The following is a 17,250-nucleotide window of genomic DNA, read 5'->3' on the forward strand; positions in this document are numbered from 1 at the left end:
GAGAAGAGTAGTTGAAAGTGCACGGAAAATGTCTGAACGAGTGGCAGGCTAGCGCATTTTGATGGCGGCCATGTTAGCTTGGGCCGATTGGCTTGGGTTGGAAGTCTGTTTTTTATTTTTACCATATTTGGAAAGTCGGGTTCACCGGCTTGAATGGTCAAAGTCCGGCACCTATTTCTAGGAAGCCGTTAGGAGCACCGACTTTTAGAAGACTTGGGCTTCTTTGGATTGGGTGTTTACGTTGTAAATCAATCGGCGAACACAATGGGACCGTGAAAAATAATACAAATAAGGTAAAGTAATACCGCTCTGAAGCCTTTTTGCCCTAATTCAACTAGTGTGCTTAATTAACGACGGAGTTATATGTGAGTTTTAGGGACATGCTAGTTAGACTCCATTCCCGGTTGTGGATGTGTCTGGCGCTTGGCAGAGTAGGATAGTATTTGTTAGATTTATGTTGAGATTAATTTACTTTTAGTTTCTTAGGGTTATTGACGATGCCACTGTGTGTGATTTGATTATTCAGGTTGTTGATTCACCGGTGGGGCGAGATATATAGACAAACACAGGCTGTGTTTAGCAGAGAAATTCATACTCGCTGTCTACCTGGAGTGATTTAAATTCACAAGCTCCGCGATACCATAGCTGGGGCTGGCAAATTTGTGAAACTATGCTGTGGTATGTATAGCTTCTTGCCTCACGTAACTGTTGTATTTTGGCTTAGCACGACACTATTTGTTAACGCACGGGGATGAATGAGTTTTGGTATTGAATGTATGTATAAAATAGTAGATTTACTTGGTGGTGGTGTGACTATGAACACGTTTTCCTTTCGGTGTGTAAATATAACAAGATACCAGAACCTAGAGGAATCTTCTCTCTTTATAGTGGTAGGGGCTCCCTTGGGTGCCTGTGTCCGTGAAGTCAACAGTCGTTTTTTTAGAATGATGTATGTATTTATTATGTTATTTTGGTTTTTGTGTTTTAGGTAAATCAATATGATTTTTTCGATGCCCATTGTCCTGATGAGGCCTAAAACTGCTTGACAGGCCGAAACGCGTCGACAGTTATCACCTATTTCGACACCCCCTTGATTTCGAAATTTCATGGATATAATCCCTAGGAGTACAATTTGATTAGAAGCTATAAAGACAGTAATTATTGCTTCTCATGCTCCTCGATACCCTGGTGTTCGAAAAGGAATTAAGGCCAGAAAAGACATTGCCAATATTTTCCTTGTATACAACTAATTGGGCTTCATATATAACCCAAGGATTAAGGGTTAACAAAAAGAAAAAATGTGTTTGTGCTGATTGTTTTCTCACAAGATGAAATATTGTGTGACTAGTTGATTTGTACATTTGATAAAAAAATTAAAATGGTTTTAAAAAAAAAGAAAGTTATAAATCATGATTATTGTTTGTGTAATTTTTTTAGTTGGTGTTAATAGCCACTAGATGAACGTTATAATATTACGATAGATTGACTCTGTACAATTCACAATGTTTCGAGACAGATAATTTCTAGTATCTGTCCCTGCTAACAACCTTTCTTTAAGTAAAATACCGTTGGCATCACTTGTCTTTAGTAAACTGTATTCTACCCAGATGCCTGTTGGTTTATCGGGTTTCCCCTGTTGTTAATAATGATTTAATTGCACTTTTTTAAGTGTGAGGGTTTGAATAGGATTTCATCCAAGGTCCAGAGAGCTGGATCAAAAGAAGATCTGTGTACTAGGTTCATCTAGGGTTATTATTGTTTGTAATTTGTATATTAATGTATATAGACAATTTAATATTACGACTGGTTGACGTAGATACACCTCCCACGGTGAGAGAGAAGTTGATACATTTTTAATAAGATATGTCAGAACCAATTACGGTCACCTATAGTGCAGATGAGATAAGTGCTTTAGTATCTAATCCACCTTCGCTTTTAAGTGGAGATAAAGGAGAGGCCGTAATTGCTAATGTAGATAAGATTGAGAGACTTAAACAACTCAAGAAGAAAAATATACATACACAATTGCACGCTCAGGTACTTTCTGAACATCTTAAGAATAATACAATCCCTGTAGGCTTACAGGTAAAAAACATTCCAGTGATTTTTATAACTGACAAGACTTATCTTAATAGATTTGGTGGTGTGGGCACTAAATGTTCTATAGATTGGATGGCCCTCTCTGTTGAGACGGCATTGAGATTGAATTTGGAGGAACTCAAAGCAATCGAGGAATTAGAGAAAGAGATTCTAGGGGACAGCACGATTAAAGATGCAAAGAAATTACTAGAAGCAGCAGCAAAAACTATTGCAGATTTTGCTATACACAACACCAACCTAAAAATTTCTAAGGTGGGAAGGGACGTAAAGAATTTTAAGATCGACTATATATATCCTTATCTGAAGGACGATTTTTTCACTACTAACAATCCGAACGCGCTGAATTTGCAATATCGTGGTAGGTCCAGAAACAAATTCATAACCTTTTCTGAAACTTCATCAGATTCCAGCCAAGGTTCAAATAACGACTATCATCCCTATCAACAGTATCCAAGATCGAGACCTCTTTTTTCTACAGAGGAAGGTTCAGACCATGGGGAGGGGGACCGAGATGGAGGGGGTACAATTACCATGGGGATGTATATCCCCCACAGATGGTCTTACAACCAGGAGACCAATACCAGACCCAGGAACCAGAACTCTTTCGAACCAGGAAGAAGATCTACAGACGATAACGCTTCAGACACAGGACAGAACGCAGAGAAATATGATTCCGATCTATAATCTATCTGATCACACCCTGTCCGAACAAGAGATATCTATTTTATCCAAGGGCTTGACATTTGTCCCGACGAGACTACAAAATCCCATTGATACAAAAATAGAAGTCTTGGCCTTTTTGAGAAAAATAAGGCTTAAAGCCTTCTTTCTAGAACGGGAAAGTTTGACAGTACTCAACATTAGTGGACTAAAAAATACATCGAAATTCTTACCTGAAAGTGTCTTGCTAACTCCAGAAATATTAGTTTTTGAAAATCAGGTGTTAAGAGACTTAGATTTACTCCAAAGTAAAAAATGCTTTTACAAATCCAATTGCAGTAAACAGGAACTGGTTGCACTTAAAAATCTATCTCAAAATTCGAATATAACTGTGAAACCCGCAGATAAAGGCGGGGAGATTGTTTTGTGGGATACTGCTAAGTATGAGCAGGAGATTACCAATCAACTTTCCAATCAAATGTTCTATAGGGCGTTAGATGCGAACCCCACTCCACGTCTTAAAGAACTAATTGGAGGTATTACATAGGAAGGTCTAGACTGTGGTTGGTTTTGTAAGAGTGAATTTGAATTTTTGAATAGTGAACAGAACAAAATTCCAAACATATATGTATTGCCAAAAATACATTAATCATTGACGAATCCACCGGGGAGACCCATTGTGGCAGCGTGTGGCTCCCTATTGGAACCACTGGCCCAATATGTGGATATATTCCTATTCCCATTGGTAAGAGAAATACCAGCGTATATTAGAGATACCATGGACTTGATATCGAAGGTGGAAGGGTTAGAATTTGACCCCAATAAACAACTACTTTCCACCTTCGATATCAAATCACTGTATACAAATATACCTCAGGAGGATGCCCTAAGTGTGTGTGAATTTGTTTTGGACTCGAGGCCACGCCCACACCAAGTGCCTACAAAATTCATTGTTCAATTGGCTCGGATTTGTTTGAAAAACAACTTTTTTAATTTCAAAGAAAAGTTGTACCTCCAAATTTCAGGAGTGGCAATGGGATGTAGTTTCTCGCCCGAAATTGCCAATTTGGTGATGGGACAATTTGAACGGAGATGGATATTGCGACACCAACCCATTTAAACATCATGTGGGCCTTTGGTATCGCTATATAGATGACATCTTCATGATTTGGAATGGGGATTCTGGACAATTGACTGAATTCCACACTTGGCCTAAGAACAGAACCCAAGAGTTTAACTTCACGGTATCAAGTGACCCCCTTAAAATCAACTTTTTAGATGTGTGCATTGAACATGCGGATGGGCAACTGGCTGTCAGTTTATATACTAAACCGACAGACCGGAACACACTGCTACACTTCAATAGTGGCCACCCTAGGTCATTGAAAGAAAATTTACCTTACGGACAGTTCCTCCGTATTCGGAGGAACTGTACTAGTAAGGAGCAGTACTTTTTACATGCTAATCATTTAAAAGAAAAACTGACTGCACGAGGGTACCCTAAAAGATTAATTAAAGTTGCACTTAAAAGAGCGTGGTACACACCTAGAGAGACTCTATTGGTACCTAAGGATAAAAATAAAAGCGAAACCCCATTGACATGTGTATTGACTTATGATCCAAGAGCAAATAGTGTGAAAAAAGTGATTCAAAAAAATTGGAAATTGCTGGGTGAAATTGATATCCCGAAACCACTATTTGCATTTAAGAAGGGTTCTAATGTTCGTAGCCAACTAGTAAGAGCAAAGACCAATTCTGTGAAGAAGGTACCTAAAACTACGAGGGATTTATTGGAACTTCCCCCGATAATTGGCCATTTCAAATGCCACAATTGTGTGGAATGCGAGATGACGAAGGACTCAAAAGAGATTGACATTAATGGAAATTTACACACCAAAAGATCATTCTCCAATTGCAATTCGAAAAATCTTGTATATTGTATCATGTGTCCATGTAATCGATTTTATATTGGACAAACGACTCAGACTGTGAAAACAAGGGTTTTACAACATAAATCACGAATTAAGTGTATGACCATAGGGGCGACTTTGGTTAGTCACTACCAGAGATACAATCACTCATTTAACGACATATACTGGACAGTATTATGCGTGGTAACAAATAGAAATAAAGGAGACACTGAGACTAAGCTTAACCATCTGGAGGTCAGAATAATTGAAAAATATCAGACCTCAAAAACTGGGCTTAACGACAAAGATGAGATATGGTCTCTAATTGGCTGAAATGTGCTATCTGTTTTGGCGTAAATACAGACTTTAAACTCTATGTAATTAAGAAATGTGCCGTTCTTGATGTGTTTTTGTGTACCGGTATACGATGTATATTTGATATATGTATTGTTTATTTGTATCATACATTGTACAATAGGTTTTAGAATGGAAGAGGGGGCTAGGTATCTCACGGTGATAATGGTTAAAGCTTTCCTCTTTCTTCTTTTGTTTTGGTTAGAATTTGCTTAGTGACTTATTTATGGTCACTTGAGAGGATTGATTCTGTTTACATTTTTTCCTTTCCTTTTTCCTCCCCCCTTTTTCGAACACGTTGATATTAATGAGAAGAGTAGTTGAAAGTGCACAGAGAATGTCTGAACGAGTGGCAGGCTAGCGCATTTTGATGGCGGCCATGTTAGCTTGGGCCGATTGGCTTGGGTTGGAAGTCTGTTTTTTATTTTTACCATATTTGGAAAGTCGGGTTCACCGGCTTGAATGGTCAAAGTCCGGCACCTATTTCTAGGAAGCCGTTAGGAGCATCGACTTTTAGAAGACTTGGGCTTCTTTGGATTGTGTGTTTACATTTTAAATCAATCGGCGAACACAATGGGACCGTGAAAAATAATACAAATAAGGTAAAGTAATACCGCTCTGAAGCCTTTTTGCCCTAATTCAACTAGTGTGCTTAATTAACGACGGAGTTATATGTGAGTTTTAGGGACATGCTAGTTAGACTCCTGTTGAAGTTAAGCAGTACAAAAGAAGCCAGGACACAGCTTAGGTTAGTACAACTTCTTTAATGGCCATCCACTCTCCTCACTGACACTATTCTCAACATTCTATCACAAGCTTCACAGCGGGAGGTACCAACATGGGTCAGAGAGCAGGGGTGGACGGAATGAACCACTAGTTGCAACACATCTCCCTTCCTAATAATAAGTGCCCAGCCGGGCGTACACATAGGAAAAGTTGACATACAGAAATCGGCTCACAAGGAGGCGATTGACAGCAATAATTCTACAAAAAGAAAACAGGTTAAGTCTGCACTTTTACAATATGGTCAAAACTCCACCATTGACCATTTTCAAACTGTACAACATTTTTTAACACTTTTACAACCTTACTGGGGGAAAAGAACTTACTCATGTCAGTTCCTAATTTGTTGTTCCTTTTGGCTTGCGCCATGTCTCCCACTACCCACCTTGGAGACTTCACACCATGTTTCTTATCATACCACTGTTTGTACTTATCTTGATGTTGTTTGACCTTCTCTCCTGCGTCCTCCCAATCTACATCCCTGACATCACCCCCATTTAAGGAAATCAAAAAGGGGGAGTGAAGAGGTGGTGCCGCTGGGCACCGAGGTGGGCACGTCCTCCTCTTATCAGGGATTCAGGTTAATCAAACAAGGGCCACCTCACATTGGGTGGGTGTATAACCGGATGTCATTGGAATACACCTTCTTTGTTAAAATACCCCTCACACACCAAAAGGGCCCTTGGTGTCATGCTTCATCATCGGGGTCTTCCCGTCCCGCTGCGGGGCGGGGCAGTGCTGCGACAGGCGGATACGCCGGAGCACCTTTAGGTGGAGGTGCTATGTGTTGGGAGTGAGTGTCAGTGGGGTCAGGAGTGATATAATTGTGAGTCGTTAAAAAATACCTGGCCTAGTGGAAAAAGAAAATTTTATTAAACACTGGCTGGTATTATTAAAAGAAAAGTGAAGCGGAGAGATAGAGAAGATTAATGGGCTCTCTCTCCTATGTGGGTCAACATGTTTCGAGGCACAGGGCCTCTTCGTCAGGACCTAGGGGAAGATCCCCCTGTCACTCACTAGTGTTTTCTCCACAGAGGTAGAAAAAGTGTATATACAAAAAAGTGAAAAAAGAATTGACTATGTGTGTAACTACAATTAATAATTACAACACATTTATGCTACCACACTAATAATGTAGTATGCCTGCAAGATAAGAAAAACTAATTAAAATGCGCCGATCCCAGAATGCGCTTAACTCTAAATCACCTGTAAGGGAAAGAGACACACACACAGATATACCAGTATGCAGTAAGGGATCAAGCGTGAATAGTGAAGGATATTGAAGCATATCCTCAGAAACATACAGTCACACACAGAGTAAGTAATACATAGGGGATGTGAATAGCCCGGGTGGAGAAATTGAAATACATACTTATCAATGGAGGAATCAATGCCTCATGAGCCAGCTTAAGACAGAAGGGTATGGTGGGGTCCCAACTGCAGAGGGGAAGAAGAGGGGGTACATTGTAATTCTATCCCATCTATTATATCACCAGGTAAGGGTATGGCTGGGATACACAGGTTCGTCCTGTTGAGAACGGCTATGCCGTACTTACTGAGCCCCTTGCACGCTCGTGCTTCCTCCTTCGTCTGCTGCTTCCGTGGTTATGAGGGAGGACGAGTGCGGCGAGTATTTATATACAAGGGTAATTGGATAATTGTTCAATTAACTGCGGAAAGCCCGCCGAATATGGCAAGGACCCAAAAGGATAGTGAGGCGAGCGGCCATATTTGAATGGTTGGTAGACCCACCCCCCGCTCCCTTTCATGCAGTTCCGATCTTAGGTTATTAGATCCGGGGCCCGGGTCCTGACTTATCACTTAGGTCCATTGCCGCTTCTAGCTCGGTATACTCAGGGACAGATTAAAGTGGCCCACCGCCGCCGCGCAGTGATGCATAGTGCAAGTAGCTGTTGCATTGCGCATGTGCCGGATTACTCGTACTGCGCGCATGCGCGTAGAACCGACACTGTGGCCGGCGCATGCGCATGCGCACATCATCCCCAATGGTAGTGTTCGGGGGAGTCACGCGACTAAGGGCTTTAGAACCGGCAAAAAAGGGGCATATTCTGGCCGGAATAATGTTTCGAAAGTCGGGACAGGTTGTTGGTTGTCGGGCCACATCCATACTGTGATAATTTACATAAATATACACTGTCAGTTAAAAGTAGGCCTGGGAGAGGTAGAACCTGGGAAGAATTTGGTAATAAGACACAGGGGCCAATTACTTGTTGTTGTTATCACATAGATATACGTTCCAGTATAGGACGGACTGGAAATGGTAGAACCTAGGGGGAGTTAAAAGTATTATAGCGAAGAAACTATTTTCAAAAGACATTGTTATGAAGACTCAGGTGTCAAGTAGCTGTATCTCACCCAGCAGGCCCTAGGTATTCAATTGGGCCCACGGAATGTCATCATTCAGGCCTGTGCGGTGTGTCCCCAAACGGTACACCCAGCGTTGTTCTTTCGATAGAAGGTCTTTATCATTGGGAAAAGCCTCGATGACTGTCCATTTCAGGTCGTGGACACTGTGTCCTACAGTGGCAAAGTGTGCTGACATTTTTGTGGTAGTCCTATTGCAGCGCACATTGCTGCGGTGTTCACCCATTCGAATCTTCACGGGTCTGCTGGTCATGCCCACATACTCCTTGTTGCAGGGACACGTGATTAGGTACACCACATTGCGGCTGTTGCAATTAGTGAAGGCTCGCTGTTCCCATGTAGACTGGTTAGAAAATGTGATATTTCTGCTCTTCTGCGTGTATTGGCAAGATACACATGTACCACAAGGGTGGTGTCCGCTGACACCTACAACTCTGGAGGGTTCAATTGCACCAGTTGCTTTTGGTCTGGTGTGGACCAGAAGATCCTTCAGGTTCATTCCTCTCCTATGTGAAAACATAGGTTTAGGAAAATTCAATTTGCCACAGGATAACACTCTCCAATGTTTGTTCACGATCTTAGTGATCTGGTTGGAGTTTGTGTTGTAAGTTGTTACGCAGATGGGGCATGGATCAGGTTCCTTCCCTTCTGTGTCCTCCAAAAGCGCTTCCCTGTTGTTGTTACGTGCACGTTTGAGGCCTTTACGAACAATGTTCGTGGGGTACTGCCTGTTCAAGAGTTTACACTCCAAATCCGCCGCTTGTGTCTTAAAGTCATCAATGTTGCTACAGTTACGCCGTAGGCGGAGGAACTGTCCATATGGAAGGTTCTCCCGTAAATGGCGAGGATGGAAGCTACTGTACAGGAGCAGACTGTTCTTGGCTGTGGGTTTGAAGTGAGTGCTTGTTGCAAGTTTACCTTCTTTGGGGTAGATGTTAAGATCTAGAAACACCAGATTTTCATTGGAGGCCGTATGAGTGAATTTTAGGAACTGATCCTGTTGGTTCAGCCAGTTCATGAACCGGGTAACGGAGTCTTGGTCGCCCCTCCAGATGACAAAAATGTCATCTATGTACCTTTTCCATGTAAGTACATGATGTCTATAGGGATTGCTCTGATCCAGAATTTTTGTGGATTCTAGATGGTGTACGTATAGACCCGCCAGACTGGGGGCACAAGTGCTCCCCATGCTGGTTCCATGTCTTTGGAGGTAGTAAGTGTCCTCGTATTGAAAGAAATTTTTCGTGAGAGACAGAGAGATGCATTCAAGGACCACTTGTCTGGGTGTGTGGTAATCCCATGGTGTGGAGAATAGTACTTCCTCTATTATTTCCAGGGTTTCTCTATGTGGAAGGCTTGTATATAGGCTCTCTACGTCGAGACCCAACAAGAGATCATGTTCTGGGTCAAAAGAAACTTCTTTGATCACTTGGAGGACTGCCTTGGTGTCCCTCAGATAGGTATCGGTGTTTTGGACAATTGGCCGGAGGAATGCGTCAGCAAACTTCGATAGTGGTTCCAAGATTGAGTTGATGCCGGACACTATAGGACGCCCAGGTGGGTAGGGGGCGTCCTTGTGAATCTTAGGTATAGTGTAAAAGTATGGTACTTTCGGTTTATCTTGGATTAGGAATTCACTCTCTTTTCTAGTCAGCCAATCATTAGCTCTGGCTTCTTCGATCATGATCAGGATCGAGATCCTCACTTCCTCGGATGGATCATCTCTTAGTACCTGATAATTACGTCCATCGTCCAGCAGTTTCCTGCATTCCCTGTCATAATTACTGTAGGATTGTACAACCGTGGCCCCACCCTTGTCGGCTGGTTTGATCACGATAGTCTGGTTAGTCTGGTTATTCGCAAGTTCCTGCAATGCAGCTTGTTCTTGCCTGGAAGTATTCTGAAAGGAGATCTTGATCGCTATTTTGACTCTTTGACACATAGTCTTTCTTGATAGAGGGTGGATACCATACCAGGCACCCCCAGGCTCCCCAGTTCAATTACTATGGGCAGCAGCCTTTTTTAGGCCAGCGCCGAGGCCCCAGAAGGGGAAGAAATCGAAAGGGAACCCAGGTTCATTGGAACCAACCACCGGAGACCACACCAGGTGTATCAACCCGGAGCCAAACAGCCTCCACCAGTCGGGGCACCTAGTAGTGAATCTGTCTGATCAAGAGTTAACAGAGGCCCAAGAGAACGTTCTGTCTAAAGGTCTAGGCTTTGTCCCTACGAACAAAATGGATAAATTTAAAATCTGTCTGGAGATGAAGGAGTTCATGCGTAAACTCAAACTCCGAGCTTTTTTTCAAGACTCTACCAAGGAGGCCACCGAGCAGTCAGATACAGGGTTAAAGAAAAAGTCGACTTTCACCCCGTTAGACTCCACCATTCCTGTAGAACTGTTGACCTTCGAGAAAGCAGTGATGGAAGATCTTGAGAAGTTACCCATCGGTGACAAGATCTCCTTTCAGAATACTTCCAGGCAAGAACAAGCTGCATTGCAGGAACTTGCGAATAACCAGACTATCGTGATCAAACCAGCCGACAAGGGTGGGGCCACGGTTGTACAATCCTACAGTAATTATGACAGGGAATGCAGGAAACTGCTGGACAATGGACGTAATTATCAGGTACTAAGAGATGATCCATCCGAGGAAGTGAGGATCTCGATCCTGATCATGATCGAAGAAGCCAGAGCTAATGATTGGCTGACTAGAAAAGAGAGTGAATTCCTAATCCAAGATAAACCGAAAGTACCATACTTTTACCCTATACCTAAGATTCACAAGGACGCCCCCTACCCACCTGGGCGTCCTATAGTGTCCGGCATCAACTCAATCTTGGAACCACTATCGAAGTTTGCTGACGCATTCCTCCGGCCAATTGTCCAAAACACCGATACCTATCTGAGGGACACCAAGGCAGTCCTCCAAGTGATCAAAGAAGTTTCTTTTGACCCAGAACATAATCTCTTGTTGGGTCTCGACGTAGAGAGCCTATATACAAGCCTTCCACATAGAGAAACCCTGGAAATAATAGAGGAAGTACTATTCTCCACACCATGGGATTACCACACACCCAGACAAGTGGTCCTTGAATGCATCTCTCTGTCTCTCACGAAAAATTTCTTTCAATACGAGGACACTTACTACCTCCAAAGACATGGAACCAGCATGGGGAGCACTTGTGCCCCCAGTCTGGCGGGTCTATACGTACACCATCTAGAATCCACAAAAATTCTGGATCAGAGCAATCCCTATAGACATCATGTACTTACATGGAAAAGGTACATAGATGACATTTTTGTCATCTGGAGGGGCGACCAAGACTCCGTTACCCGGTTCATGAACTGGCTGAACCAACAGGATCAGTTCCTAAAATTCACTCATACGGCCTCCAATGAAAATCTGGTGTTTCTAGATCTTAACATCTACCCCAAAGAAGGTAAACTTGCAACAAGCACTCACTTCAAACCCACAGCCAAGAACAGTCTGCTCCTGTACAGTAGCTTCCATCCTCGCCATTTACGGGAGAACCTTCCATATGGACAGTTCCTCCACCTACGGCGTAACTGTAGCAACATTGATGACTTTAAGACACAAGCGGCGGATTTGGAGTGTAAACTCTTGAACAGGCAGTACCCCACGAACATTGTTCGTAAAGGCCTCAAACGTGCACGTAACAACAACAGGGAAGCGCTTTTGGAGGACACAGAAGGGAAGGAACCTGATCCACGCCCCATCTGCGTAACAACTTACAACACAAACTCCAATCAGATCACTAAGATCGTGAACAAACATTGGAGAGTGTTATCCTGTGGCAAATTGAATTTTCCTAAACCTATGTTTTCACATAGGAGAGGAATGAACCTGAAGGATCTTCTGGTCCACACCAGACCAAAAGCAACTGGTGCAATTGAACCCTCCAGAGTTGTAGGTGTCAGCGGACACCACCCCTGTGGTACATGTGTATCTTGCCAATACACGCAGAAGAGCAGAAATATCACATTTTCTAACCAGTCTACATGGGAACAGCGAGCCTTCACTAATTGCAACAGCCGCAATGTGGTGTACCTAATCACGTGTCCCTGCAACAAGGAGTATGTGGGCATGACCAGCAGACCCGTGAAGATTCGAATGGGTGAACACCGCAGCAATGTGCGCTGCAATAGGACTACCACAAAAATGTCAGCACACTTTGCCACTGTAGGACACAGTGTCCACGACCTGAAATGGACAGTCATCGAGGCTTTTCCCAATGATAAAGACCTTCTATCGAAAGAACAACGCTGGGTGTACCGTTTGGGGACACACCGCACAGGCCTGAATGATGACATTCCGTGGGCCCAATTGAATACCTAGGGCCTGCTGGGTGAGATACAGCTACTTGACACCTGAGTCTTCATAACAATGTCTTTTGAAAATAGTTTCTTCGCTATAATACTTTTAACTCCCCCTAGGTTCTACCATTTCCAGTCCGTCCTATACTGGAACGTATATCTATGTGATAACAACAACAAGTAATTGGCCCCTGTGTCTTATTACCAAATTCTTCCCAGGTTCTACCTCTCCCAGGCCTACTTTTAACTGACAGTGTATATTTATGTAAATTATCACAGTATGGATGTGGCCCGACAACCAACAACCTGTCCCGACTTTCGAAACATTATTCCGGCCAGAATATGCCCCTTTTTTGCCGGTTCTAAAGCCCTTAGTCGCGTGACTCCCCCGAACACTACCATTGGGGATGATGTGCGCATGCGCATGCGCCGGCCACAGTGTCGGTTCTACGCGCATGCGCGCAGTACGAGTAATCCGGCACATGCGCAATGCAACAGCTACTTGCACTATGCATCACTGCGCGGCGGCGGGCCACTTTAATCTGTCCCTGAGTATACCGAGCTAGAAGCGGCAATGGACCTAAGTGATAAGTCAGGACCCGGGCCCCGGATCTAATAACCTAAGATCGGAACTGCATGAAAGGGAGCGGGGGGTGGGTCTACCAACCATTCAAATATGGCCACTCGCCTCACTATCCTTTTGGGTCCTTGCCATATTCGGCGGGCTTTCCGCAGTTAATTGAACAATTATCCAATTACCCTTGTATATAAATACTCGCCGCACTCGTCCTCCCTCATAACCACGGAAGCAGCAGACGAAGGAGGAAGCACGAGCGTGCAAGGGGCTCAGTAAGTACGGCATAGCCGTTCTCAACAGGACGAACCTGTGTATCCCAGCCATACCCTTACCTGGTGATATAATAGATGGGATAGAATTACAATGTACCCCCTCTTCTTCCCCTCTGCAGTTGGGACCCCACCATACCCTTCTGTCTTAAGCTGGCTCATGAGGCATTGATTCCTCCATTGATAAGTATGTATTTCAATTTCTCCACCCCGGGCTATTCACATCCCCTATGTATTACTTACTCTGTGTGTGACTGTATGTTTCTGAGGATATGCTTCAATATCCTTCACTATTCACGCTTGATCCCTTACTGCATACTGGTATATCTGTGTGTGTGTCTCTTTCCCTTACAGGTGATTTAGAGTTAAGCGCATTCTGGGATCGGCGCATTTTAATTAGTTTTTCTTATCTTGCAGGCATACTACATTATTAGTGTGGTAGCATAAATGTGTTGTAATTATTAATTGTAGTTACACACATAGTCAATTCTTTTTTCACTTTTTTGTATATACACTTTTTCTACCTCTGTGGAGAAAACACTAGTGAGTGACAGGGGGATCTTCCCCTAGGTCCTGACGAAGAGGCCCTGTGCCTCGAAACATGTTGACCCACATAGGAGAGAGAGCCCATTAATCTGCTCTATCTCTCCGCTTCACTTTTCTTTTAATAATACCAGCCAGTGTTTAATAAAATTTTCTTTTTCCACTAGGCCAGGTATTTTTTAACGACTCACAATTATATCACTCCTGACCCCACTGACACTCACTCCCAACACATAGCACCTCCACCTAAAGGTGCTCCGGCGTATCCGCCTGTCCCAGCACTGCCCCGCCCCGCAGCGGGACGGGAAGACCCCGATGATGAAGCATGACACCAAGGGCCCTTTTGGTGTGTGAGGGGTATTTTAACAAAGAAGGTGTATTCCAATGACATTCGGTTATACACCCACCCAATGTGAGGTGGCCCTTGTTTGACCCATCACCCCCATTTAACCAGCAGGGGTTAAACTTGGTACTAGGCTCCCTTCCACGTAAAGACACAAAAGGAGAGACCCCCGTTACTTTATTGGGCGCCGTGTGGTAAGCCCACAAACATTCTCTCAAACAATTTTCAACATCTTGCCCATTAACAATGGCCAGCTGGATGTTCTCTTTGATGACTCTGTTTGCTCTCTCAACCATGCCATTGGCTTTTGGACAGTAGAGAGCTGTGGTCTCATGTTTGATTCCTGGAATCTCCAAAAAATTCTGCATTTCCTCAGAGGTGAACTGTACCCCATTGTCCGTAACTAATATGGAAGGTATACCTTCTTCACAAAATACTTCTTTCAGGAATAGGATTACCGCTCTAGTGTTGATGTTGTACACAAATTTTTGCTTCACCCAGTGAGAGGTGTAGTCAATCAGAACCAGCATGAACTTTTTTTGTACACCTAGCATTTGCATGGGTCCAATGATGTCTAAAGCCAATTTGCTCCAAGGCTTGGTTGGAACCTCTACTGGAGAGAGTGGCGCCTTGTGTATAGTCTTGGACTTGTCGCTCTTGGCGCATGCTCCACATTCTTTCACAGCTTCCTCAGTCATGTTGCCCATTCTGGGGAACCAGAAATTCATTCTCACTCTAGCTTTGGTGGCGCTTACGCCCAAGGTGGCCTTCGTGCGCTAAGTCAATGACTCTCTTCCGTAATTCCCTGGGCGGAATTACCCTATTATTTCGGTACACTTTCCCTCCGATAGCACTCAATTCATTCCGTACTTCCCAGAATTCTTCTAATTCAGCACAAACGTCCCTTTTCTTATTGGGCCATCCTCCTTTGATCTGCTCCATTAGCACCTTAAGTTCATTGTCTTTCCTCATACTGTCTTCCCATTCTTTCTCAGTGATGGCAGGAAAATTCATCATCATTATAGGGCTGTCTAGAGCCTCCAATGATGTCTAAAGCCAATTTGCTCCAAGGCTTGGTTGGAACCTCTACTGGAGAGAGTGGCGCCTTGTGTATAGTCTTGGACTTGTCGCTCTTCGCGCATGCTCCACATTCTTTCACAGCTTCCTCAGTCAGGTTGCCCATTCTGGGGAACCAGAAATTCATTCTCACTCTAGCTTTGGTGGCGCTTACGCCCAAGGTGGCCTTCGTGCGCTAAGTCAATGACTCTCTTCCGTAATTCCCTGGGCGGAATTACCCTATTATTTCGGTACACTTTCCCTCCGATAGCACTCAATTCATTCCGTACTTCCCAGAATTCTTCTAATTCAGCACAAACGTCCCTTTTCTTATTGGGCCATCCTCCTTTGATCTGCTCCATTAGCACCTTAAGTTCATTGTCTTTCCTCATACTGTCTTCCCATTCTTTCTCAGTGATGGCAGGAAAATTCATCATCATTATAGGGCTGTCTAGAGCCTCCTCAGGTCCTTCTTCCTCTGGCAGCGGTGATCTCGAAAGGAAATCAGCAATAATATTTTCTTTGCCTGGCACATGTTCAACCTTGAAATTATAATGTTCTAATCCTAGAATCCACCTGCTGATACGTGGAGTACAATTTTCCAAACCTCTCACCGAAAATACATATACGAGAGGTTTGTGATCTGTTCGTATGGTGAACCTCACCCCCCATAAAAAAAACTTAAAATGCCTGACCGCCCAAAAGCACGCCAGGGCTTCTCGTTCAATTACAGAGTAGTTTCTCTCCGGGGAAGAAAGGCTCCTGGACGCGTAGGCAATTATCTTCTCTTCACTACCATCCTTCTGCATCAAAGTGGCACCCAACCCATAGTTAGATGCATCAGTTGTGAGAATGATTTTTTTTGTTGAATCAAAAGTACCCAGAGCAGGGGAGTTGATCAGATCCTCCTTTAGAGCATTAGCTACAGCCTCTTGTTCTTCGCTCCATACAAAGTCTTTGTCTTTCTTTAACATTTGTCTCATTGGTTCACACTTAGTTGCAAAATTGTCCACATACTTCGACATGTACTCCATGAGTCCTAAAAAGGATTTAAGTTCTTCCTTGTTACGTGGACTCGGAGCCTCCTTCACTGCACGAATTAAACTTCCTTTTGGTCTGAAACCTTGTCCTGTAATGGAATGACCCAGGTACTCAACTTGTTCCACCTTGATCCTGCACTTTTCTTTTTTTACAGTTAGTCCTGCATCCATGAGTCTTCTGAAAACTTGCCTTAGGACATTATCATGTTCTTCTGAGTCTTTACCATAAACCAAAATGTCATCTTGAAAACACATGGTATGTTCTACTCCTTCCAGGATTTTCTGCATGACTCTTTGGAAAATGGCTGCCGCTGACGCAAGTCCAAACGGCATTCTTTTATCCCATCCTCGTCGCCAGTGTTGAAGTTAAGCAGTACAAAAGAAGCCAGGACACAGCTTAGGTTAGTACAACTTCTTTAATGGCCATCCACTCTCCTCACTGACACTATTCTCAACATTCTATCACAAGCTTCACAGCGGGAGGTACCAACATGGGTCAGAGAGCAGGGGTGGACGGAATGAACCACTAGTTGCAACAACTCCATTCCCGGTTGTGGATGTGTCTTGCGCTTGGCAGAGTAGGATAGTATTTGTTAGATTTATGTTGAGATTAATTTACTTTTAGTTTCTTAGGGTTATTGACGATGCCACTGTGTGTGATTTGATTATTCAGGTTGTTGATTCACCGGTGGGGCGAGATATATAGACAAACATAGGCTTTGTTTAGCAGAGAAATTCATACTCGCTGTCTACCTGGAGTGATTTAAATTCACAAGCTCTGCGATACCATAGCTGGGGCTGACAAATTTGTGAAACTATGCTGTGGTATGTATAGCTTCTTGCCACACGTAACTGTTGTATTTTGGCTTAGCACGACACTATTTGTTAACG

Source organism: Lissotriton helveticus, chromosome 5_1 (genome assembly GCF_964261635.1).
Source record: "Lissotriton helveticus chromosome 5_1, aLisHel1.1, whole genome shotgun sequence".
NCBI lineage: Eukaryota > Metazoa > Chordata > Amphibia > Caudata > Salamandridae > Lissotriton > Lissotriton helveticus.